The 27,450-nt window shown below is 40.3% G+C and overlaps 1 protein-coding gene across 4 annotated transcripts in view; it reads left to right on the top strand.

The window, feature by feature from the left end:
- Nucleotides 1–1,901: 1,901 nt before the first annotated feature.
- LOC127633263 (RNA binding protein fox-1 homolog 3-like) overlaps nucleotides 1,902–27,450 on the top strand; it is a 569,814-nt gene continuing 544,265 nt past the window's right edge. For all 4 annotated transcript variants that reach the window (XM_052112226.1, XM_052112224.1, XM_052112220.1 and 1 more), the window contains exon 1: nucleotides 1,902–2,238. The gene's annotated coding sequence lies outside the window, so the exon portion shown is untranslated. The remainder of the gene's footprint in view (nucleotides 2,239–27,450) is intronic.

Here is a 27,450-nt window from a genome sequence, read left to right as displayed (position 1 = left end):
TTTGTTTTACTGTTTCAAAAGTGGCTTTTTTTGTTGTTATTCTTCCCATAAGGCCTGCACCCCTGAGTCTTCTCTTTACTGTTGTACATGAAACTGGTGTTGAGCAGGTAGAATTCAATGAAGCTGTCAGCTGAGGACATGTGAGACATCTATTTCTCAACTATGTGACTCTGATGTACTTATCCTCTTGTTTAGTTGTAGACCTGGCCTTCCACATCTCTTTCTGTCCTTGTTAGAGCCAGTTGTCCTTTGACTTTGAAGACTGTATTGTATAATTTTGTTTAATGAAATATTCAGTTTTATATCAATTTCAAGCATTGTATTGCCTTCATTCCTCAAAACAATGATCGACTGACAAGTTTCTAGAGAAAGCTGTTACTTTTTTGTCATTTTTGACCTAATATTGACCTTAAGACGATATGCCAGTCTATTGCATACTGTGCCAACTCAAAAACAAACACAAAGATAATGTTAAGCTTAATTTAACGAACCAAGTAGCTTTTAACTGTGTTTGATATAATGTCAAGTGATTTTCTGGTACCAAATTAGCAATTTAGCATGATTACTCAATGATAAGTTGTTGGAGTGATGGCTGCTGGAAATGGGGCCTGTCTAGCTTTGATAAAAAATTACTTTGGTCTATGGTAGCTCAGATAACCCCTCTGTACAATTAGTAGTGAGCAGAATAGCATCTCAGAATAATCAACATGTCGAACCTTGAGGTGAATGGGCTACAACAGCAGAAGATCACATGGGGTTCCACATCTGTCACGTCTGCAGTGGGCCTACTATCTGTGTACTTCAGCAGAAATCAAGATTCATCAGACCAGAGTATGATTTTCCAGTCCTTAACATTCCAATTTTGGTTTTTTGAACTGTTAATAATTTCTGTGTCCATTGCAGACTCAGCTTTCTGTTCTTGTCCGACAGAAGTGGAACCCAACTTGGTCTTCCACAGAATTGCCACTCCCTGGATGTTTTTTGTTTTTGGCATCAAACTCTAGAGACTGTGTGTGTGAAAATCCCAGGAGATCAGAGAGTTACAGATATACTCAAAGCAGCCTATCTGGCGCCAAAAATTATGCCATGCTCATAATCACTGAGAATTTTTTCCACATTCTGATGGTTGATGTGAACATTAGCTAAAGCTCCTGACCCCTATCTGCACAAGTTTATACATTGCACTGCTGCCTCACGACTGGCTGCTTAGAAAATCACATGAATAGGTAGGTGTACAAGTGCACCTAATAGAGTGGTCGTGAGTACTATACTATATTTATAGTATATATATATATTTACTATTAAAATAATTGAAACAAAAACATTGTAAAAATCAAACAATGTTTTTGGTCTATTTGCATGGTGATCAAAAATCTCAAATTTTAAACATATGCATGCTTTTATTCCCAAATGCATGCATTGGTACAGTAAAAGACAAATGATTGGTGAACATGCATGTGTGTCTGCATGTTTTATGTCAGAGAGATGGTTTAAATTTAGTGTGGATTAGAGATTGAGGGAGCGATGATGCAAATGAATAGAGGGCTATAGCTGCCCCTCATCTCTTTCGTTCAGTACCTGTCAGTCTGCGTTAGCAGTTGGAGCCTTCCAAGAAGGGCTCGCGTGAAACTGTCAGTGCATCCTCTCCACCTCCGCATTCTCACTCTCTTCCTCCTCCTTCCTCTTTTCTCTCGGTCCGTCCCTCCCACCCTCATCTCTGGATCCTCTCCCTTTCTCTCTCTCTCTCTCCCTCTATCTATCATGTCTTTTTAGAGTGTAAGGGGCAGCCAGTGAGTGAAAGCCAAAGCACCCCCCCCCCCTCCAACACACACCCACTACACACACATCCTTCATGTGTGAACATAAACACACATACACACACCACAGACGCGTGTGGTTGACCGCACTGGGCTCTCGGCTATGTGTGAAGACACGCACAAAACACCAAAGCAGCAGCACTACTGAATCTAATGCCCGCATTCTACCAGGACCAGCAAGCTGATCGCTTTGAAAACCATCCTACTTTCTCTCTTTCTCTTACGTTCTTTCACTCTCTCACTCCTTTTTTCAGTTATACTTGTGTTTATAGAGGTGGAGAAAAGGAAATACCCTCTATATCTCTCTCTCTCTCCCACTCCTCTCTCTCTCTTTCTTTCTCTCTGTCCTATGGTGGGATAAACATTGAAGGGATGAGCGTGTGATACAGCACCAGACCTGAGTGACCTGACAGCTCAAACTGTGAGTACACAAGTCTCTTACTTTTACTTCCACACACACAACCATGCTGACACACTCACATGCATGGAAAAAAACATATACATTTTCAAAAATGATATGATCATAAATTATATGAATGGTATGATATTTGTATAGTTTTTGTGAACCTTTTTCATGTAACAGTATTTTTTAAGGAGGCTATTTGTTTTTTAACGTTCGATAAAACTATGATTGGCACTTTGGATCAAGAGGAGAAATTGGTCGTTTAGATTGACACTGAATGATTTGTTTCATTCTAATGGAACAAATATCCTCTGGCATTATGATGAGTATTTATTGTCACAGTGGTTTATTGAATTTAAGTGGCACTTAACACATTCCAAACTGCATATGAAGAGTCAAATTTTCTCATGTGGGTTATTCAAAAGTACACCTCGCTCTTCGTTTTGTCGTGGAAACAGGGCACTTATTTGTCATGCTGTCATCACTGTATTACACATCCTTGCGTTTATATAGAACTGAAGGCAGAAAGGGGTAAAAAACACAGTCGAAATACATCATTTCAGAGAGCGTCATCCATATTTCTTTATCACATTTTGAGAGACAGTGTGTGAAGTGGTGCTATTGTGCAGTTTGGATACTTCAAACTCCTTACTTTTTTTCACCCTTTTAAAAGTGTATCTTGTCTCTTTTACAGAGCTGTTTAATGTATTTTTAATTCATACTTTTCATTTAACAGAGATATATAGATACATTAAAATGAAATTGTTGTGTATTGTTGTATAGACTAACTTGCAATTTTGAGTGAGATTCCATTCAGATAATTGGACATTTATTGTTTTAATATTTGTGTATGTTGAACGGTATCTTTTCAAGCATCAGCCTTTACTGAGTGCTGCATCACAAAACAGTGTTTCACTTTTGTTTGCATGCTGGACGAGTAGGAAAGTGAGAGGTTTGACTTCTCTTCGGATGACCGACCAGAGAGTGAGAGAGAATAAGAGATACAGTCGTGAGACAGAGAACAGTGTGTCACTTTCGGCTTGCTTGTGACGGTTTGCTCATGTAGTGTAGCATAGCTGACAACTAAAGCAAGAACACAGTGTTACCCTTACCATGTGCAGAGTCAGGAGACAAAGTAAAGCCTATTAAAATTGGATTTCAGGAGTTGTTAGGAAGCGTAATCTATTTAAAATGTTATAGAAGTATATATGAGGCCTGTGAAAGTATATTGGTGGCAATGATGGTAAACATTATAAAGCGTATATGTGTGTCCTTCTCCATCATTTTGAGTGATTTTGTCCCAGAGACACATTTTGAGTTTTATGCACTAAAGTAAAAAAAAAAAAAAGGAAAGCAATGAAATTATTATTTCAGCCGACATTCAAACGATTATAACTTGACAGTAGTTTGGAGAATATTGTTAGGATATTGGACTGTGCGTTGCTGTTTATATTGTTAGAAAGCTTAGACTAAAATCTAAATATTTTGTGGAAGTTGTGTGAAATTTGTAATGGAACAGGTAACATATATTCACAATTCTTCAGGTAATGAATACATTTGTTTTATAATATTCTAACTTTTTTTAAGATTTACTCATAGAATTTACTCATGTCTTTGGAAAGTCTCTGAGGATATAACTAGTGCATAATGCCATCAAAGCAAAGACTGGCAGACTGAAGAACAATTGCTATGCAAGTGCAGTTTGCTTATTCCATAAAATTGGTAATAGCTAATCGCCATGCTTTTCTCCATTACACACCTGAACAGTGCACCTTAGATAGTTATTGATATGTAATAATATTGACATGAAATTGGAAGAACAGAACATGACAATAGAAAAAAACATCTATATTTTTGTAAATGCATAAAGTAGAGCAAAAGTGCCTTTTACCAGCCAAACACATAGGCTGAATATTGTATTAGTATTGGTGATATTACCAAGTTAAAATCGTGTGGTATAGTTTGAACAACTATACGTAAGATTTAAGAAAAAAATGTCTCACTTTAAAAGTTGATTAGCCTATTTATTTTGCTATTCTAAATATGCAAGATTAGAATGCTAGTTGCACCCCTCCATAAAATTTTTTACAATCATACATCCAACTTAATTTGTCTATTGTCATGTTGTCTTTTGGTTGTATTTCTGTGTATTTATTACACGTCAAAGCTCAGACGCTGTCGATACTGCTTGAACTTAAGCTATATGTTTTGTTTACAGTTCTGCATCTGAGGGGACTGTGAATTCCACAGTACTTGTACATAAATGGCACTTAAGAACTATTAAAGTACTACTCTACTACTATTATCACAGTCTAATAGAACCAAACATCTCCTGGCAGCTAATTGAGCTCCCAGCTTTTTTTCTCATCTTTCTGTGTATGTGTTTGTGTTATTTCACCATTAGAGGCGTGTCAACTGTGCTGTTTCTCCATATGATGACAAAGTCCTGCTGAGACACATGTCACATGAAAAATGGCATGAAATGTGTGAACCACATGGTCAGAAAGGTTCACAGCTTGTGAGTGCAGATTCAATTTATCCATAAGTTACCGAAGAGAGCTGCTATAATATGAAATGAGCTTTTTAGCAATTTACTGGATTTCTCAAAATGTTTACTCTGTCACAACGTGAGATTTGTACTTTTTGTTGATTTAATTTGTGTTGGTGCTCCTGTCAGAATGACAACATTGAAATTGTAATTTGTATCAGAAATGTTAGTGATGACTTTTAGGTTTTTAAAACCAATGTCAAGGTTTATATTGCAGATGGTCCTCTATCAATTTTGAAAGCTGTCACATATCAGCGCTGCAATAGTGATGTGTAAAGGACATAACATTTATATTACCTTTTTGCAGTCCACCATATGCATGCATGAAAGTAGGATCTAGTAACCAATTATAATTGCACTTTTTTTCTATATTCTATTTGGGAGATCATTACTTTTCAAAGACCTGGGCCGTTTTCTATACCCCACACTTTTCAAATCATTCTTACTTCCTTTCCTATTAAGGCAGTGGTATAATAGAATAAATAATCAATTACTTTTGTGTAGGACTGTCAAAGTGCAAGGATGAATAGTTTTATACTAACAAAGACATGTCAGAACTAGTGCCAAATAGATTCATTTACCACACACATGTATTTGTAGTCCTCCAGTTCAAGTAGAGTTTGCATTTGGCTAAAGTCCCGTTCATTTACACAATATTGTAGTTGTTAAAGAACTACAAAAAGAAGTGAGTCATACTCAAACTCAACAAATGAATGATTTGAAATATGATTTTAAAAAGTCTGGTCACTTTCAATAAAGATTCTTGATTTTTGCCAAGCGTAATTTGTGTTTGTTTTTCAATGTTTTATTTATTTATTTTATGATGCTTATAAACAAGTATAATCTTGTTCATTCTGTTGAGAGCTAAATGTGTTGGAAGTAAAATATATTTTTGTGTTTGAGCCGTGTCACAGCATAGCACATGTTCTAAACAGCGTTACTCAAACTGGGCAAATAGCCAGAGACTCAGATAATCAGAGAAGGAGAGGAAAAATCCTGAATTGTGAATAAACTATTGATAAAAAAACATGGCCATAAGAAGCAACAGCGACCTGCCACTTTTCCAGTTGGCTTGATTTAAAAAATATATTTCCATAATTTATTTTTTATAGACATTTTAAAAAACGATTTCATCAAAGTTCTAAGAAATTAACTAAAATGCCCAAGTCCAAGTGTGGGATGTAATCTGACATTTCCAATTATACAGTCTTTACTTTGCTCCATCTGCTGTTTTTGGCCATAAACAGGCGGTATGATGGTAAGGACCATAGCGTTCCTGCGATGAAGTCCCAAGTCTCAATTCCACACCCCCTCTCCCCCTTACATTTCCAACCTCCCTCACTCCCCTATCAATACAAAAAGCATGAAAAACAATCATATGTAGATTTATTATTCTTTATGTTATGGTATATTATCAACCTGGTATATTATGCTGGAATAAAAACAAAGCTCTTCTCTTCCCTGTAGTAGTACATAAATCATGCATGTAGTGTGAAAATGCACTTGCGGAATATCTATCCTGGTGGAATTCACATATTGGCAAACTGGAGCATTACAAATAATTCATTCATAATCTGAACCTAATGATGTGTTAGCTGAATGTGGCTGAGCAGCACAAGTCCAGGGTTAAAGGAAACCACCCTGACCTCACCTTGGACCCTTTGCTGTCACAGTAGCCCAGCGAGTGACTGATGCAGGACTAAAGGACCTACTTGTTTATGTTCAATGGAGAGCTTTCTCTCCCTTCTCCCTGTTTATTTATGAGCCCCTCTCATGCAGCCTGAGCGAGGGGAGATAAATCTGTCACACTCAGATCTGCTACCACTACACCAACCCACCAACCCCCCATACCAGTTCTCAGCTCACACTGTCTTCTTTTCACATTTGTCTTCTTTTGTCCCTGTTTGTATCACAATATTTTGAAATCCATGATTATATTCATTTGTGTCTTATTCACGGCGATGCTGTACTACATCACCCAAATATAAAAATTCTCTCATCATTTACTCAACCTCATGCCATCACAGATGTGTATGACTTTCTTTCTTCAGTAGAACACAAACAAAGATTTTTAGAAGAATATCTGAGCTGTGTATGTCCAAACAATCAAGTGAATGGTTATCAGACCTTTGCACCTCCAAAAATGGCATAAAGGACACATAAAAATAATCCATATGAAACCAGTATTTAAATTAGATCTTCAGAAGCGATATAATAGGTGTTTACTTACCCTTATGCTATCATCATTTACTTACCCTTATGCTATCCCAGATGTGTATGACTTTTTTCTGCTGAACGCAAATGTTTTTTGAAGAATTTATCAACAATTTTGTTCCTTACAATGCAAGTAAATGGGTGCCAAAATTTTGAAGCTCCAAAAATCACATAAATCAGCATAAAAGTATCCATATGACTCCAGTGGTTAAATCAATACCTTCAGAATCAATTTGATAGGGTGAGAAATAGTTCACTATCACATTCTTTTTCTTGCGTTTTTGGTGATTCACATTCTTAATTAATGTCCCCTACTTGGCAGGGAGAAGAATTTCAAGCAAAAAAGTACTTACATATTGATACTTTTTTTCACCAACACTGGTCATATAACTTCAGAAAATATGGATTAAAACACTGGAGTTGTATGGATTACTTTTCAAATGCCTTTGTTTTTTTGGAGCATCAAAATTTTGGCGCCCATTAACTTGCATTGTATGGACCTACAGAGCTGAAATATTCTTCATAATTTTGTAATATTCTTCATAATTTGTGTTCTGCAGAAGAAAGATAGTTATACACATCTGGGATGGCATGATGGTGAGTTAATGATCAGAGAATCTTCATTTTAGGTGAACTATCCCTTTAAGGTAAATTGAGTAATTTCTACACCACTAGTGACTCCAAAACAGCCAAAATAATGACTGTTTTCAAATAAGTTTCCTGAACACTTACCCCATCTTCCATTTGTTGGACAAACAGATCAAACCCTAATCCTGCCCCATACAGGGAGGGGAAATCAACGTTTGGCTTACTTATAGTTGTCTCTTATAGTTGTTAAGTTGGGATAAGAGGATTTTAAAATTCAAAAACTTTTTGTTGCAACTGCAAACCAAAGGCTTGACGATGGAGCTCATGGGCTACAATACCTGCGTACAGCAGACATACCTTTGTTACATGATCTGTTGAGGATTGCTGTTGTTATTTTATTTTTAGATGGGACACAAGATTTATGTTTTTCAAGTTCAGAGTGATTGCTGGGTCCGGAAACAGTGACTCATCTTCTTGTCGTAGCCGCTAATACTTTTGGATGGAACTGCATTAAAGGCCTTCTGTTTGATCATCTGTCTATTTAGAAAGCCACCGGAACTGCTGTCACTCAAAGCATTCGCACCAGTGAGCACCTGTTACAAATATTTGCAAACATATTTCAATGCAAGTTAAATGGAAACTTTATTGGAAATCTGTATAATTGTTCTTTATTACTCTGGAATGCTTCATTATCATTGGTCAGTCGCTTCATTATGGTCAAATATTTTTGTATAATGACCACTAAACTGAATATTACAATGTTGATCCTGGCAACAAATCTCTTAAATGGCTCTAGTTTAATGACACTCATACTGTAGCACTCTGCGGTCTCTTTCTTTTCATGTAACCTAATTTAACTCTTAATTAAAGTTTCATGTCCATTTATTTATTTATTTGATAAGTTGCTGTTTAATATGCGGCATAATGTACAACCATCTGGTTAAATCACAAAAATAAAACCCCTAGGATAATATGAGAGGTCACTCTGATCACCTTTTCTGTATATTTTGCAATCATAACCAGCTGAATGTACATTATCCCTTACTTATTACACTAACTTTCAAAACAAGTCAACTGTAATAAAAATGTAGCTAGAATGGAGATGTTTGTGCTTTTTTATTAGGAGTCAAGATTTAATCAAGAATCTAGACTTTGTTCAGTATAGCAAGACTGTAGCCTTAACTGTGCATCCCACACTTGTTTAAAATTTAAAGGGTACATATGATGCCGCTTTTTACACTTTGCAATATAAGTCTCGGGTGTCCCCAGAATGTATCTGTCAAGTTTCAGCTCAAAATAACTCACAGATCATTTATTCTACCATGCCTTTATACCCTGTTTTGAAGCCCTGTTCCAAATGAGCTGTTTTAGTGTCTGTAGCTTTAAACACACTAAGTCAATCATCTTACTGTATTGTGCATAACAACGGTTGAGTTATGAAATAGGAAAAACAGCTATAGTTATTGAAAATACACTACAGTCTTCAAAAACAAAGGACAACTGGCTCTCACAAGGACAGAAAGAGATGTGGAAGTCCAGATGTACAACTAAACAAGAGGATAAGTACATCACATATTTGAGAAATAGATGTCTCACATGTCCTCAGCTGACAGCTTCATTGAATTATACACTATAAAAAATGTCCTTATTTTTTATGGTAAAAGACTGTAAAAATGCTACAGTAAAAAAAAAATGTAATTGGTTAATGGGTAGTTACCTTGAAATATACAGTAAAATAGATCATATATTTAAAAAGAAAATACATGTAAAAAAATTAGGTGCAAATAGTATGATTTCCTCATATAATTATTGGTAAAAGTGTATAGTATGTTTACCAAGAGAGTACATTTGAAAACAAAATACTTTGTACGGTAAATTATTGTTAAAATCACCGTAAAAAACAATAATCGTGCATTCCCAGAATTCCCTGTGTGACCCATTAAATTTGATTATATTTGATGGGAATAGTTATGATTATAAATATCAGTTATGTACTTTGAGGTGTTCTATGTTATATTTGATGTTAATGTTTATTGCATAATTTTAATTTCACACGTGTTACCTCAATGGTGTTTAGTGTTTGTGTGGGTGACACTGAGCATTGTCTCAGGGATGGGGTTATGCCACTTATTATATTTTCAATCCGATACCAATAACTTTTAGGCTAATATCGCAGATATCGATACCTCTATTAAATAGAATTTTAATGAATTCTTTGGATAAAATGAGTAACTTTATTTTTAAAGAAATTTATATATATATATATATATATATATATATATATATATATATATATATATATATATATATATATATACAGTATATATACCTAAAACCTCAAAATTAACCATAGATATTATTATATGGTTACTATTTCTAATGCCATGTTACCATATGGATACTACAGTAATGCTGTAGTAAAACCATGGTTAATTTTATCAAAACATTGGTTACTGTCAAAAAGAAGAAGAAGAAAAAAAAACATGGTTACTAAAGTTGTGGTTACTAGTCATGGTTAATGCAATATTACTACAGTATATTCATGGTAAGTTTTCATATGGGTATCATTTATTAACGAGTATAAAAGATCATTATCATTGTTTTAACACCTCTGAATTTAAATAAGCTTGTTAAAATTGTCACACAAGCCCATAATAATACATGCCATGTCTACGTTTGTCTTTACTTGTTGTGAATAACTCCAGATGCTTTTTTTCTGTCATTACCTCAGGAAAGCACTTCTCCCTCTTTAAACGAGTGATATGACTGAAAGGGTGAGTGCTGTCTGACTGCTAGTGTATTTTAGCTTTTCTGCACGTCAAGATGAGTGGAAGAAAAAATAGTTCCGTTGCCATGCAACAATTCGCTCATATAATTCTTTTTTTTCCATTTCAAAGCTTATGAGATGCATTAATAATCATGTAATCCAAGTAACAAGATCACTTGTTAAAAAAAATTAATCTGAATCGATATTTTAATGTGAGGATCGATATTCTTGATACCACATCAGTATTGGAAGAATCAATACTTTAGTATCGATCTGCCCATCCTTACTCTACATTTTTATGGATCATTGCTCCTGGAAAGGGCACTATTGATGAACTTCATGTCATCATGTGTCCTTCTGTAATTACTACTGTGGTCAACAATACATTATAAAGTGAAAAGCAGATTTCAGAAGGTTAATATATCAAGTTTATATTTTAATAAAATAAACGGTAATGCATTGTAAAATATACAGGCATCAAAATTAAATCCCGTACAGTCTGAAACGTGGTTACCGTATCTTTTTATGGTAAATTTCTGTCCGTAATGGTAATTTACCTTAAAATGTACAGATTTTATTTTTACAGTTTACCCTCTCAAAACCAGTTTCATGTACAACAGGAAAGAGAAGTCTCAGGGGTGCACGCTTTATGGAATTAATTGCAAAGGAAAAACTGCTTTTGAAACAGAAAAATAGAATTGGGGTACTGGAGTTCGGTCTCGGACTTGACTCGGACTCGAGCCTTTGGGCCGAATCCATGACATTTGTGATGCAATGAAAAAAATAACAAAACAGAAATCTCTGTCTGCATGCAGCTACATTAGCCCCTGAAGTCATAGACGTAGCCAGAGTTGTTTCAATGTGTTTAAGCAAACACATATGTACGCGCCTAGTCACACTCATCAGTTAACCAATACGCTTTTAACATTTCTACAGAGACTACTGTATTACATGACGAAAACATAAAGACGTGTATGTATCCAATGTAATAGAAACTAAACAAGGCAGTTTCACATAACACGGGACCTGACAACCGGTAAAATTGCATGTGGCATTTGTGCAGCCAAGAAGGTGCACACATTGCGTTTTCATCGTGGTTAAAAATTTAAAATCAAGAACTTCATTGAGTCAAGTCACCCATATCATGTTTCTCATGGTTTACTAAAAACAATCGAAATAAAAATACATAGAAATAGTATTAACATTGAATATTATGTCTTATTAGGCATAATCTGTAGTCTCTTGTGGTCCATGCAGTGTTGTCAGCTTGAACTGGTCAATAATAGCTTGATGAATTAACTGTGTAACTTTTTACATTTTCTGGGAAAACTGCAAGACAGCAACTCTAAACAGATAAACAGCACCTACTGTATTATTATTGATTGACTATTTTCAAAGCAGAGTATGTGTATGAAGCTAAACTTCATGTTATGAGTTGAATTTAGTTGGTTATGATGCTTTTATTTTAAATGTTTATTTTTATTATAAACCACCTTATGCACGTCTTTTTTAGACACTTTTTGAAGGAAAGTTCTGTTAAATTTATGACTCAAAATAATTTTTCTCCATGTTTTTGCTGTTAAAGGAGAGCTCAATGAAATTTTCTTTGGTTGGCATTTAAAGATTGCAGACTGATTGCAGACCAACTCAGGTTTGCTCAGGTTTTAATGAGGGCAGATCTAAGCCACTCGGACAAATCTCTTCGCCGGCCATGGGCGGTCCCCTTCTGACGTCATAAGGGGCTGCAAACCTGAATGGCTCGTTCAGAGACACTATTTTTTATTGATGAGGGAAGGAAAGAAACGAGGGGATGGTCTTTTACCATATTTTGTGGTTGTCTACACACACTGAGGACACATAATTATGTTCCAAAAAAGTGGATTTTGCATTATATGTCCCCTTTAAGCTAGCCAATGATGTTGTCACCAAAATTCTTTGATCATTGTCAGTCATTGTTATCCCATCAAATTTGGAAAGTTAGAAGAGAGACAAGCTCAAAGGAAGGCTTTAAAAATGCATCTACCAGCAGCAAAAACCTTTGGCGACATGTGTTGATGACAGCTCTTATGTAATCACCAGTATTCAGTTAGGAAGCATTTACATATGTCACTGCCAAGACCAGTGAAGTTGAATCCATGCCCTCCAAGCAGCAGCTTTGATATTTGGACTTTGGATTGTATGGTCCTATAGTGGATAATTCTAGTGCTATCCATGAGTCTTCACAATCAAAAACCCTCCCTGTACCTCACAATGCAGGTTATAAAGTGAAAAGCAGGCTAAGTACTGTATATGACATCATAAGGCAAGAAAACATCACAGCAGCACCTGGTGCAAACTGCGTCCTAAACTATGTTCCGCAGCTGAGAATTGAGGGACCAATGGTCGGACTGTGCCTCTGAAATGCCCTGACAAAGGGCAGCTTAGCCAACCATTTCCTCCCCTTCACAGAGGGAGGAAATGAAAAAGCAAACTGGCTGGGGGAAAGACTAGCTTTATCCACAGTCCGTTTGATGTTGGATTTCATGTGTGTGTGTGTGTGTGTGTGTGTGTGTGTGTGTGTGTGTGTGTGTGTGTGTGTCTGAGTGCATGTGTGTCCAGGTCCCCACCAGTCCTGTGAGAGCTCTGGTTATCATTGTGTCAAAGGATGGGTTACGGTTGCCTCTGGCCGCCTTACCGACACAACTGCATCACCCGAATCCACCAAAACAGGCGGAAAAGCTAGTTAAACAGCAGCCGTCGTGGACACACAGACCCTGGCCATTAACGAGCACTGTCGCTCTCTCTTTTTCTCTCTCTCTTTCTCTGTACCGGGTCTGGTGGCAGTGATTAGAGTGCTGTGGAAGCCGCTGTAATATGGGGGCTACGGCTTTGGCGTTGGCATGATCTGCTGTGCGGTCGTGGCAGGAATTTCAGAGGGCTGTGGTAGAAAGATAGGGAGATTGAATTAAAAAAAAAAGTCCTTAGGTAAGATGGAAGAAAATGGGTGAACTGGTATTAGTGGGTAAAAGACCTGACTGGCACGGGCAGCTCTGAAAGGAAATTGTCTCTGAATGCACCAGCCATAACGGCAATATTATCTTTTATTTTCTCTACACAAACTCACACTCCTGCTCTCTCTAACTTTGCTGTTGTTATCAATGGTATAATCATTAACATTTACTCTTATATGAAGGCAGCAAAGTGAGTGTATGCAGATAGAACAAAAATCGTATATCTCAAATTAGAAAAAATGTGTGCAGTGTAAATACATCCTAATAGATCTGCTGCTGGCAATATACCTGTCGTTGATATTACTCAAACAGCAATATTTAATATTTAAGAGAAATAGTCCTTGGCTGGATAATGTTTAGTAGCATAAGTGCAGTAAAAATCAACAACAGGTCTGCTTCTTAGTTAAATTGACTGCATCAAATGATTATTAACATACTACCTCGCAAGGCAACATCCTAATTGTAATGAAACCTCATAAGTTATGTTCGTTTAAAAAATAAATAAATATTGAAACTTTTTAGTATTGATTGAATTATATTTATAAACAGGGGATGACTGGCAATAGGGAGAACCAGGACTTTTCCCGGTGGGCCGGCCACGAAATGGGCCCGAATGGGCCGCAATAAGCTGAAATAGGCCGGCGTGTTATGCATAACAGGCCACAAAATGGTGCCACAATATTCCAAACGGGGCAGTGATATGCAGAAAAGGACAGTGACCCACAACCCCCCTCAACAACTTTTGGCCAAGTTTCTACGTAAAATCCCAGGCCGATTTCTCTTTCCAGTCCGCCTCTGTTTATAAACATCTTTAAAACTTATTTTGCGGTACTGCCTTAGAAGTTGGCCGAAAGTATGTATCTACTTTTTGCAACAGCCTTTGGGTCTGTCGACTTAAAATGCTGCCTGCATAGGCAGCTCGCTATATGGTTTTGAAGCTGTAATCTGCCATATCCTTTTAACAACAACAACAACAACAACTTACATTTATATAGCGCTTTTTCTCAAACTCAAAGCGCTTCACATAGTATAGGGGGAGTCTCCTCAACCACCACCAGTGTGCAGCATCCACCTGGACAAAACAAAGGTATAGAGATATAAAGGGGTGCTCCATTTGGCCTCTCATGCAATAAACACCTTTAACATCTGTGAGTTGTAAGTCTAGCTCAGTACATGGGAGGACAGATGGTCAGGTTGGTAGAGTATGCACGGTTTGACCCGTCCCAGCATGAGGAGCAGTCAGCGGCCAGTGCATCTGCAGGCAAATTCCATACTCCATTGGACCGTCCCTTCACCGGATGGCAGGCAGGTCTGGCCTTAAACACTCTAGAGACCCATACTTACTGTTCAGAGCATTACACATTGTGAAAGTTGAAAAATGGACTGTATATATGTGTGTGTGTGTGTGTGTGTGTGTGTGTGTGTGTGTGTGTGTTAACTGAGAGAGAAAGCGAGAGAGAGAGATAGAAACAGAGAAAGGTGTCCAGAACAAAAAAAATCACACTCTAGCCACAATAATCTAACACTTTAGCTGCTTTTCCGCTATCAGACGGCAGTTGGCATGGTTATGGTTTCTTTGTCCACTGTGTCATGAAATCAGGAGAATGTATGTAACAGATATGTCTTTTGTCGACGCAATGAGAGTTGAGCTTTGGAGTGAGTGCACTATGGAAGATGATTCCACATTCCAGTTTTTAGAACTGTTTTTTCCCCTTGGTGTTACTATGAATGCAAACTTTCATACAAAAAATCCACAATTGCACCATTATTTTGAATGTCCATGAACTTAAATAAAATATATGGCCATGGAAAATTAAGTAATGTGATAACAATTTTACCTGGACGAAAAAGTAGTTAATTTACCTGATGAACTTTCACCATTTGCTGAATCTTTATGCTTCGCAGAGCTAATGTGTGCTTCTAAATCACTTGCACCTTTATTAGCAACTGACACATAAGTGCCAGCTTTACATGTCATATATTCTGCTTCCCACGAATCTCGACCTGGATGAAAGCATGGGAATGTTTTGTGAATATCTTCTGTAAATTTGCACTTTTGTTTGGGCATTGTTTCCTCTCAGCTTTCATTTGCTGCTACTGTCAAGCAACTGTTTGATGCCGAACACAACAGCGCTTCACGCGTTCGTGGAGAGATTGACAGGCAGGAATTTGGCCAATAGTTGCAGCAAGCCTCTTTTAATCGACAAATTGTTGTGCGGGAAGGCGGGACTTGCAAATAGGGGTTAAAGCAATGCAAATATGCATGCACACAATGAAGTTTTAGACCAGCTGCACATCATAATGCATCTAAAGCCAAATCCTGGACATTTTGGCAAATTTAGAAATCCCAGCCAGACGCATTTTTAAGGTCTGAAAAAGAGGACATGTCCGGGAAAAAAGAGGACGAATGGTCACCCTAATTGAATAGATTGATTTTGAGTTTTAATGAGTTAGTAATCTACTTCCCTGATGAAAAAGGCATGTGGAAAAATGTATGTATGCTACAATACTATGCCATTTTCATAAATTCATGAAGTTGCACTAAACATACACTATTTTTTATTAACTTTACTTAACTTCACCCAAATAGGCTAGCTAGAAATAACTAAAACCTACAACTAAAGTTACCTTGGCGTTGGCAAATTGACGATCATGAGTCGAAACTAAAGCCATTCCACCAGCACACTTGAGTACGGTGCCAAGAACCTGGCCAAGAATTTCGGACTGAGAACGGTTTATAAAGGTGCCATGCTGAGCCGTGCTTAAGTGGAAATAAAAGTGTGCCAGGAAGTTAGTGTCACGAACCCCTTTCCTCTGCCCCATCTCCGCTTCCTCGAGCACGCACACATACACTCCGCGAGCGTGCTCGCTTCCCGCTCCCTCGCTCCGCCCCCTTGAGCTCGTACGCTCTTTTTCCTCCCTCAGGCTTCCACGCCCGGTTTTTCTATTACGAGCTCTCGCTCGTAAACTATCTCCCCCCTCTGACACACATGCACTCCGCGAGCATGCTCGCTTCCCGCTCATCAGCCTGAACATTATGACCACTTGCACTCACGCGCTTCCTATCTCCACACATTAGTTTCACCTGCACTCGTCTCATCACCTGTCATTGTTCACACCTGCACTCGCCCCTATATAACTCACTATCCTTTCGTTTGTTGGGGGTTGGTTATTGTATTTAGTTCCCCGTGTCTTGACCCCCGCTAGTCTCACCTAGTTTTGACCTCCCTACTCGTTACCTTTTTAGCTTGCCAGCTCCCTAGTTGTTAACTGTTTTCCCGTCCTCTACCCTCTTGTTATTGTTATTCTGATTACCCCGGCTTCGACCCCCTTGCTTTCCGTGACCACTCTATTTGCTATTGCCCTTTTGTTATATCCTCGTTCCCCGGCTCTCGACTCTACGCTTTCCCTGACCATTCTCCCTCTGGATTTTCCTTACTGTACCTTCGCCTGCTCTTTATTTAATAAAAGCAGTTTGTTGACTTACATTGTGACTGTCTCATCTTGTGTGTGTGTGTCCGGGTTACAGAATAACCAACCCCACTGCAGACAGTCACAATGCCCCGCGCTAAGGATTCGCACAGCTCACTAGAGCGGAGATACACATCACATTCAGCGCGAGGAGCTACTATTTGGAAACTCGACCAAGCGCTCGCGGCCCAGGGGCAGCAGGTATGTACTATGTCTGGTTTATTTCACCCTGTATCACCTGTGTCTGCCCCTGAGCCCGTCGATGCTCTCCACGCATCCGCGAGCGCCGTATGCTCTTCATCCCCGTAGAGGTTTTATGGCTCTTCGGACGCTGACCAAGGGTTTTCTATGCAAGGCAGCGGTTGTGTAACGCATAACCCCGCCCTTGACATTATGGAGCCAGCGGCCCGACTATTGGTGTTGCGTCAGGGGAGTCAACCCTTGGAGGTTTTTGTGACTGACTTTTGTGCCCTGGCTAACCAGGTGAATTTTGATGAGGTGGCTCTGAAAGACATTTTTCGATGTGGACTGAATGAGCCGACCTCATCATTCATGCCAGGTGGTCGTTGCTCCCTCAACCTGGCTCAGTTTATTGACCTCGCCCTACTGTACGTTGGTTCCTCGTTTTCTGTGGGGGAGGTAGACACTGAACCAGCGCTCCACACCACGGCCCCCGTCTTGAAGCCTACCACGGCCCCCGTCTTGAAGCCTACCACGGCCCCCGTCTTGAAGCCTTACACGGCCCCTGTCTTGAAGCCTTACACGGCCCTAGCCCCGAAGCCTGTAACGGCCCCAGTCTCGAGCCTGGCACGCCAGTGAGCCAGCGCCATGCCTGCCACGGCCAGAGAGCCAGCGCCCATGCCCGCCACGGCCAGAGAGCCAGCGCCCATGCCCGCCACGACCAGCGAGCCAGCGCCCATGCCGCCACGACCAGCGAGCCAGCGCCCATGCCCGCCACGGCCAACGAGCCAGCGCCCATGTCTGCCACGGTCAGCGAGCCAGCGCCTGTAGCCTCGACCGCCCCAGAGCCAGCGCCTGTAGCCTCGACCGTCCCCATGGCCACATCCCCTGTTGGCCGAAGACGTCAGAGAAGGAAGAGGGCCCCTTCTCCCCAGTCTCGTCTTGTGCTCAAGACCGCAGAGGTTCCCCCAGAGTCTTCCACGGCTCTGCCGGGTTCTGCTCCGCCCCAGAGTCTTCCACGGCTCTGCCGGGTTCTGCTCCGCCCCAGAGTCTTCCACGGCTCTGCCGGGTTCTGCTCCGCCCCCAGAGTCTTCCACGGCTCTGCCGGGTTCTGCTCCGCCCCCAGAGTCTTCCACGGCTCTGCCGGGTTCTGCTCCGCCCTCAGAGTCTTCCACGGCTCTGCCGGGTTCTGCTCCGCCCCCAGAGTCTTCCACGGCTCTGCCGGGTTCTGCTCCGCCCCCAGAGTCTTCCACGGCTCTGCAGAGCTCTGCTCCGCCCTCACGAGCCTCCCAGGGCCTCCTCCCTCTCGAGCCTCCCAGGGCTCCCTCCTCACTCGAGCCTCCCAGGCTCTACCCTTCAAGTCCCTCAGGGCCCCCCTCCTTCAAGCCTCTCACGGCTCCAGCCTCTCGAGTCTCTCAGGGCTCCACCCCTCAAGCCTCTCACGGCTCCGCCTCCGAGTCTCTCAGGGCTCCATCCCTCCGAGTCTTTCATGGCTCCACCCCTCAAGCCTCTCACGGCTTCAGCCTCTCGAGTCTCTCAGGGCTCCTCCGCCTCTCAGGGCTTCCCCTCTCGAGTCTTTCATGGCTCCACCCCTCAAGCCTCTCACGGCTTCGCCTCTCGAGTCTTTCAGGGCTCCTCCTCCTCTCAAGCCTCTCAGGGCTTCGTCTCTCGAGTCTTTCATGGCTCCCCCCCTCAAGCCTCTCGAGCCTTCCAGGGCTCGGCCACTAGAGGCTCCTATGGCTCTGCCTCCCGAGCCTCCTACGGCTCCCCCTCCAGAGCCTTCCACGGCTCCCCCTCCCGAGCCTCCTACGGCTCCACCTCCCGAGCCTCTCATGGCTCTGCTCCCAAAAACTCCAGAGCTTCCTAGGGCTCCGCCTCTTGAGCCTCCCACGGCTCCACCTCCCGAGCCTCCTACGGCTCCCCCTCCAGAGCCTCCTACGGCTCCACCTCCCGAGCCTCTCATGGCTCTGCTCCCAAAGACTCCAGAGCCTCCTAGGGCTCCGCCTCTTGAGCCTCCCACGGCTCCACCTCCCGAGCCTCCTACGGCTCCCCCTCCAGAGCCTTCTACGGCTCCACCTCCCGAGCCTCTCATGGCTCTGCTCCCTAAGACTCCAGAGCCTTCCAGGCCTTCGCCCCTAAAGCCTCCTTCGGCTCCACCTCCAGAGCCTTCCAAGCCTTCGCCCCTAAAGCCTCCTTCGGCTCCACCTCCAGAGCCTTCCAAGCCTTCGGCCCCTAAAGCCTCCTTCGGCTCCACCTCCAGAGCCTTCCAAGCCTTCGCCCCTAAAGCCTCCTTCGGCTCCACCTCCAGAGCCTTCCAGGCCTTCGCCCCTAAAGCCTCCTTCGGCTCCACCTCCGGAGCCTTCCAGAACCCCACCTCCAGAGCCTTCCAGAACCCCACCTCCAGAGCCGCCTACGGTGCCGCCTCTGACGGCTCCGCCTTTCACGGCCCAGCCCGGACTTCCTGACCCTCTACCTGTCCTGTGGCCACCTCCCTGGCCTCCGGACCCTATTCCTGTCCGGTGGTCACCTTCCAGACCCCCGGACCCAGTCCCTGTTCTCCAGTCACCTTCCAGACCCCCTGACCCAGTCTCTGCCCTAAGGCTGCCCCCTAGATCTCCCGACCACCTGCCTGTCCGCTATGTTCCCCTTGACCTTGCCTTTAACTGCCCATTGACCCCCATGGACTGATTCATTTCCCTTTTGTGCCTTCTGCCCCCCGCGAGCTCACACGCTCGTTCTGCCCCCCGCGAGCTCACACGCTCGTTCTGTCCCCCCGAGCTCACACGCTCGTTCGGTTCCCTCGCGCTCCTCGCAGCCGAGCGCGGCCGTCAGGAGCCGTCCTATTCAGAGGGGGGAGTACTGTCACGAACCCCTTTCCTCTGCCCCATCTCCGGCTTCCTCGAGCACGCACACATACACTCCGCGGCGTGCTGCTTCCCGCTCCCTCGCTCCGCCCCTTGAGCTCGTGCGCTCTTTTTCCTCCCTCAGGCTTCCACGCCCGGTTTTTCTATTACGAGCTCTCGCTCGTAAACTATCTCCCCTCTGACACACATGCACTCCGCGAGCATGCTCGCTTCCAGCTCATCAGCCTGAACATTATGACCACTTGCACTCACGCGCTTCCTATCTCCACACATTAGTTTCACCTGCACTCGTCTCATCACCTGTCATTGTTCACACCTGCACTCGCCCCTATATAACTCACTATCCTTTCGTTTGTTGGGGGTTGGTTATTGTATTTAGTTCCCGTGTCTTGACCCCGCTAGTCTCACCTAGTTTTGACCTCCCTACTCGTTACCTTTTTAGCTTGCCAGCTCCCTAGTTGTTAACTGTTTTCCCGTCCTCTACCCTCTTGTTATTGTTATTCTGATTACCCCGGCTTCGACCCCCTTGCTTTCCGTGACCACTCTATTTGCTATTGCCCTTTTATTATATCCTCGTTCCCCGGCTCTCGACTCTACGCTTTCCCTGACCATTCTCCCTCTGGATTTTCCTTACTGTACCTTCGCCTGCTCTTTATTTAATAAAAGCAGTTTGTTGACTTACATTGTGACTGTCTCATCTTGTGTGTGTGTGTGTCCGGGTTACAGTTAGCTAAATCTTACAAAACTTCCCATTGACATCATCAATTGGAAAACTGAGTCATAATAAAAAATTTAAAAAATGTTTTGTTTTTAATTCTGAAAAAAAAAATACAAAATAAATAATAAATAGTATAGTTTAATAAATCAGTGATAGGATTAGCTTATTATGTATGACATACATTAATGAATTTTAATGTTATGTCCTCATTTAGATTACCTAAGTAAATATGATGTGTGTGAAACTCCTAAAGCACTTACTACAACAAATAATACAAAAAAAATAAAAATTAATAATAATAATAATAATAATAATAATATCCACAAAAATATAACTTTCAAGCAACTATCCATAAGTAAATAAGGAAAAAAATACCTTAATATATCTATAGTAGTAAATTACTTAAGTTTAAATTGACAAGCAGTTTCTCTAGACCTGGACTTTTCTGTTGGCTATCCTTAGCTCTTCCTCTTCCAACAGCTGGTCTGTTGCAGCTGCATTCTTATTAGCAAATGGTTACATCAGTGGTGTGAGCTTCGAGTTCACTACCAGTCTTGAACAGGGTTGTTGATATAGTGATAGCACTAGTCACAATAGGGATGGTGATAACTGAGGTTCTGCCCTGGCTGGCTAGAGGCAGTATCATCCAAGATGGCCCTAGTGTTGCTCTGCCCGTACACTGACTCTGCACTTGTGCTTTTATTTAGCAGGAGCTGTCATCTTCCATAAACCCTCAGTGCGCTTACATCCATTGCCTCTGCCAACTTCTCTGCATCAGGCACACTTGTTACCGGAGAGAGAGCTGACAGCTCGTGTCCTACTGGCCGCTTGCTATCCCTGGAGAGAGAGAGAGAGAGAGAGAGAGAGAGAGAGAGAGAGAGAGAGAGAGGAGAGAAATAGAAGATATTGGGGAGCAAGTATTAAACCAGCAACATACTTTACGCAAGTAAGCAGACACAAACACCTTGCCGAGTGTTGCGTTGGTGTTGCATATATATATATATATATATATATATATATATATATATATATATATATATATATATATATATATATATATATATATATATATATATATATATATTGAAAATGCTCTTGTAACGATCCTAAAGTGTGGCCATCATTATTGTTTTCCCCATAGACTTCTGTATCTATGGTTTTCCCTTTGAAATGTCTTGTGAAGGCATCATTTATGCCATTTGGAACGCAGTATATGTCTTCTCGTCGTAACACCTGACGAAACAACCCATTGTGCACAACAAATGAAGAATAAACACAGGGCTTGAATTTCGGTGCGGGAATGCGGGGATTGCGCATAATTTAAGCCATTCCCGCAAGGTTAGCTTTTGTAGTGCGAGAAATTCCAGCACAAATATATTTGCTTCATCTCAGAGCAAATGATTAAAAAATAAATTCACAGATGCGAGAAAAAAGATGTCAAACTGTATTTTATTTTCGAATTTAATACCTCAATCAGCGCTGGACCGGCATTCTCTTCCGCTGAGCCCTGGCTGTTACAGACAGATCATGTTTCATGCTGTCAATGCAGTGGTCTGCGTTGCGCTGATCTTATCCACACTATCGAGTGTAGGTGCAGCATTCTAACATTTTGAGTCATAATGAGCTGTTTGTGAAGAAATTATCCGCTTCCAAATAATGTCATTTTAATCACGCAATTGAAACATTAAAAACCATTTTGCTTTTTATGGTGTGCGAGTGATAGAGCGCGGCAGCAACGAACCAACTGATCAGTTTACAGCATAACAACATTGAATTCTCGGCCGAACAGCTGATCATGATAGCTGTACAGGGCGCCTTATTATTCATCTCCATAAATATATCTAATAGTAAAGCAAGGGCTAGAAATCAATTAATCTTTTGCTGATACTTCCTTGTCATCATGGAGAGCGCAGTTCATGGTTGCATAGCAACGACAGACGCCACGGGAGAGCACGCGCTTGTGGAAAGGAGACAGCGCCGCGCCCGCGCTTTCCACTTGTATTTACACATCTAGAGCGATGTTGTTGATTGTTTGAGCATGTGACTGCGCGTTTCTCCTTGTTTTCTTGTGTTATGCGCAGCATATTTCCCGCGCGCACAAACACGGCCACAGACAATGAATTGTTCGGTTAGCGTAGTTTAAATATCTAAATATGGTTTAAATTTGGACCGCTGGCTGAAGCGAAAGACAAGTTCGGATGATGCAGATCACAATCCAAAGAAAAAAGTCTCCGACAACGAAAGGCCGACAAGCAGCCAAACTGAAGATCCACAAAAAAATCTCACAGAGGTAAAGCAGTCAAAGGATAAATTAAAGTGACTGAAATTGAACTGAAATGCATTAAAAAGACTCTGAAACTGATAGACATAAATACATATAGTTTAAACTGAGTTCTTAATATCAATTTGAAGGAGAGCATGGCGTATTTTGTATGAAGTTTAAAAAAAAAAAAAAGCAAAGAATTGAACTGAACTGAAACACATGAACGACACTGAAATAGAGAGACATTAATATATAGCCTAGGCCTAGTTTAAACTGAGGTCTTAATGTCAATTTGAAGAAGAGCATGGTGTATTTTGTATAAAGTTTTTTTGTTGTTGTTGTTATTAACTGTTTTGAGAACTGGAAATGCACAATTCATGCATACAAATCTGTATAATAAATGAAGATGATGAAATTAGCAATGCATCAAAAGTTACCCCCCCATAATCTTTAGATCCCCCCCATGTGACCCATGTAAGGGGGGAATTCCCCCCCAGTTTAAAAAACGAAATTCAGGCCCTGAAACATATGAAAATCTGACCATTCAGACTAAGACATATTAACAAAAATCACATTTTATTATCTACGAAAGTGGTTTGGATCAGGCTTGTAAATGTGATGTTTTTTTTCTGTTCAGACTACAAATACCTAAACAGACTTGAGACAGATTGGCACTTTTTTCTGCCTGTGTGAACATAGTACTCAGGGGGGCGATAGAGCTACCTGCAAATGTTTGTCATTAAACCGGATGCTATTTTTAGGTAGATTGCTATAAACACTTCGACTTTAATAAGCTTTCTCTGCAAGGTTCTCTTCAAAATGTTGCTCCGTCATGACAGTAGTTGACCTGAAAGAGAAAATTGGTCATTGAAGAAGACTTCCCTTGTGGTCCCTTTTGAGAATCCTATGCATTGTAGCAGTCTGACACATTTCGTAATGCAATAATGCAAAAAAAAAGCTTGCATAGCTTGAACATTTTGCGTTCACATACTTAATTAAACTGTGTTGTGGGCCATACTCTATTGTTCACTATAGTGCCAACACTGAGAATGCAATGTATTATAGCGTTATGTCACAATTCATAATGCAACAGCGCATGCATTTTCACACATTTTCATTTAGTCATATTTTTTTGGTATTTTGACAAAAATGTCCTTTCAGTGTCCTAGTCAATATTTCATGAATTCATGTCAGTGTCAAATTCATTCATTTAAGCCAATTTTACTCTTTGACTAAAATGTCATACAATTTAAGTCAAGAAAAATAACATATTTTTGTTGATGATAATGTGCAAAATGACAACAGTGTAAAACCCTCTCTACACTGAAAGCGAAAGGCGCGTTGTGTCGTGACATAAGCAATAAATCCCAGTTTAATCAATGAAGCAGTCTACACTGGAAACATCACGTCACGGAGACAGTAAACGGATATCCTGTTCCATTTTGCACTACATGTGCTGGCACTATTCCTGCAAGCAAGACAAATAAGCGGAATAGAACGTTTTCTTGGACTCATCCGGTGTAGACTGGGTGTAACAGACCAAATGTTAACCAAATATAAAATCATTAAAAAAAAAATGTAACTACTTGCAACTATTTAAACATGTATTATATGTAAGATAAAACATGAGAAAGTTGTCGAGAAAACATTATCACCTAATAAATTAAGGAATAATGCATAGTGAGCCAGTTGTTATCGCAAAATAAACCCAGACAGGGTGATCTGTTTCACCCTGAATTTATTTTGCGATAACAATCGGCTGAATGTAAATTGTCCCAATTATTACATGACTACTAACCAAATTAATAAATAAATTGTCATAAAAAATGTATTTGCATTGTAATTATGTAATCATGTGAGAGTAAATAAATCGCTGAATGGTGGAAATCCACCTCCAGTTTGTATTCTGTTGGTGTTTATTTTGTACAAATGAATGTCTGACTTCTTATTATTCAGACTATTACAAGACTACTTACAAATAAAATAAATAAATGGACTTGAAACATTGAGTTGAAATTATTTTATTAGCTTGCTTGTAGAGAATCCGGTGATCCAAGAAGCAGGAAAGATGACTCGCAATACCCGGATTACCGGTCTGATATGTCTTTATCCTGGTTGTGCGGTTGTTACTTAATGTACCAATCAGAATCGAGTATTCCAGAGATAATAGCATATGAGGAATGCACTGAAGTATTATACTGCAAAAAAGTATTTTCTTAATTTGTATTTCTGTCTTGTTTTCCAGTCAAAATATCTAAATATTTATAAAAGATTAAAGATTTAAATACTAGAAAAGAAAAATGGTATAATATATTCAGTATTGTTGTTTTCAGAGAAATCTGATCAAATGTAAAGAGAGAAAAAAACTGCCAGTGGGGTAAATAAACTTGTTTTCCCTTTGAAATAAGTTTATTTTCTTACCCCATTGGCAAATAATTTTTTCTTGTTTAAACGAAATTTAGTTACATTTGTTTCTAAAAACAAGACAAAATATCTTATATCAAAATATTACCTGTTCATTCAATTTATTGTCTGTGCAGATTGTAATATTACATCTATGTTGTGGATATAGCTGATTAATCTGATTAATAATTATTAAGATTATTAATAATTGTATGTAAAGAGTATGTTTTAATTAAAACCGTTTGATTATCGTTATGATGTGTCTTCTTCGTCTCCTCTTCGTTATCATTGACAAAATAAATAAACTCTTCGTCAACAAACATATTCATCTGTAATTTTGTTGAGAAACACTTGTAATAGTAGTCTGACACATTTAGAAATGCAACAATACTCATATACGAGCTTGCATATCTAGAAGTGTTTGTGTTCACATACTTGAGAAGACTGTGTTTTGGGCCTTAGTCAGGAAGAAAAAAAGGCAAATTGTATGTGTGGATTGCTGTACAGATAGATGTGGTCAGATAGCACCAGTGTTGAATTCATCACCATCCAATCTCAGAACATGAAATAGTCTTTATCATTTTCATGCGTATGTAGTCAGGGACATATTTCCAGTATGTAGAGGTCACTGCATTTTTTGAATGAATGTAAAAAGCACATCTCAGTGAATAATTATTGTGTCTAAAATGGTTTCTTTCATTCCTTAGCAGCAATGTTTTCAGGAGCTAAATAAAGAAAACATGTAGGAGTGAAGCTTTCAGGACTTTGTAAAGCTTTTGCTTTGGAGTGGCTCCCACCAGGGGCCAGCCACCTCCTATATGTCAGTTAGCTTGCTGGTTAATCATCAAACAAACTACATGCATACAGAAGGCAACAAAACTTCTCTTGACACTTTGTCGCCTTTCAGTCTCCGTAAGCCCTTGAATGCGTAAAAGATGAAAAGGCATGCAGCTAGGTATGCTGACAACGCTAGGACATCCTTCGCATTCAGTCCGCCATTTCCGTGAAGTTACAGCATGAGGTCTTCAGGTTTGAATACAAATCATCATACGGTCTCTGTTGAGTTCCTCTCTGCAGGGGCCATCCTTTCAAGTGTTTCTTTAAGTTCAGAAGAACCAGAACACAAATAACCTTCTTGCCAGACTCTTGGGTATGCATAGAGTGTTTCTTCTTCCTTAGTGTGCATGTTGTTTAGTTTTAAGCAAAGACTTTTAAGTATGCATTTGCAGATTCTGGTGACAATACATTATCAAGTAATTTTTGTTCTGCGGCCATGCTTGTTTGAGTGTGACATTTGAAAGCGTCTACATGGTTTCAATTCAAAGTAATGCCATTGCATGCAATGTATAGTTAATGAGGATGCTTTGTTTTGTTTCAGAGCAGTGAGGTGATCTAACTTGCTGACCACATTTACTGTGCTCCACAGGACTGAAGAATCAGGATAATGCCATCCATAGACAGATAATTAAGCACAACCCTGATCTCAATGCTAAACAGAACACTCTAAATTTGCTGCGGTTCCAACTAAAGAATCAGTAAATCACAACTACTGTCTGATAAAACTTTGGTTGCAAAAGCACTGCACTTTACACCTCTTTTAAAATCCCTTTGTTAGCTACTTGTACATTTTAGATTTAAAAATTAAAAATATATGCATTTAGCAGACACTTAATGATCCAAATCACCTTACAGTGCATTCAAGCTATTCATATATAATGTATGCAGCTTTTTGTAACTAACCTCGTTTTCATTTGCATCAAATTTAATACAGCATCTACACTGAATAATGTTCTAGGCCTTGCACCTAAAACCTGATTTTCTTATAGTTGAAATATAGTCTAAACCTCTCGGGTCTTCTGATTTGGTTATACCCACCTTTTCAAGAGTCAAGACAAAGACATAATGTACTGGGATGCTGCCTTCAGTGTTAAACTAATTTGTAATGAAAGTTTGAGTTGAGATGATCTGCATCAATTTAAACGTAACTGAAAATGCTTTAGCTCAGACCCATCAGGATAAGCCCTTGTCTGATTCTTTTTGCTCAGTTTTTCAGACTGTCATCAGCATGTCAGATAGAGCTGTCTTATCCATCACAGAACTCTTCTCTCATTGCTCTGACCTGTGGAATAAATTGGCTTTGAAAATAACATGATTCCATCTGACTTCCCTTTTAAATCCTAATGTAGACACTTGTGCATCAGATCAGGTTGGGCATTGTAGACTG

Source organism: Xyrauchen texanus, chromosome 40 (genome assembly GCF_025860055.1).
Source record: "Xyrauchen texanus isolate HMW12.3.18 chromosome 40, RBS_HiC_50CHRs, whole genome shotgun sequence".
NCBI lineage: Eukaryota > Metazoa > Chordata > Actinopteri > Cypriniformes > Catostomidae > Xyrauchen > Xyrauchen texanus.
Note: the sequence above shows the minus strand (reverse complement) of the source record. Positions and strands in the feature narration are given on the sequence as shown.